The sequence below is a fragment of the Ceratina calcarata genome, unplaced genomic scaffold (assembly GCF_001652005.2).
Source record: "Ceratina calcarata isolate Rehan_Ccalc_2016 unplaced genomic scaffold, ASM165200v1 scaffold23488, whole genome shotgun sequence".
Lineage (NCBI taxonomy): Eukaryota > Metazoa > Arthropoda > Insecta > Hymenoptera > Apidae > Ceratina > Ceratina calcarata.
The window spans coordinates 1-302 of record NW_017145387.1 but is presented as its reverse complement, the minus strand read 5'-3'; the positions used below and the strand labels follow the sequence as shown (position 1 = coordinate 302).

The 302-nt window shown below is 35.1% G+C and overlaps 1 non-coding gene across 1 annotated transcript; it reads right to left on the bottom strand.

Annotated features, from left to right (window-relative positions):
* Positions 1-170: 170 nt before the first annotated feature.
* TRNAS-UGA (transfer RNA serine (anticodon UGA)) lies at positions 171-253 on the bottom strand. Its single transcript has one exon. It is a non-coding gene; the product is annotated as a tRNA-Ser (tRNA).
* Between the last annotated feature and the right edge of the window lie 49 nt (positions 254-302).

The following is a 302-nucleotide window of genomic DNA, read 5'->3' as shown; positions in this document are numbered from 1 at the left end:
GAGTTATCATGATTGATTGTCTGATAACAAAGAAGATAAATAAAAGTTTTATGTACATAGTTTAAATGATAAAACGAAAATTAAATAGAGTAAAATGAGGCATGTGACAGATACCGTACTTGGAGAATATTGGAAAACAATTTTTATTACATAGATAAGAATAAAAAATTCGCTGCGGACAGGATTCGAACCTGCGCGGGTCAGAACCCAATGGATTTCAAGTCCATCTCCTTAACCGCTCGGACACCGCAGCAGTTGACGTTCATGTTCATTTTATAGTAGACACCTTACATGTGTAGTAA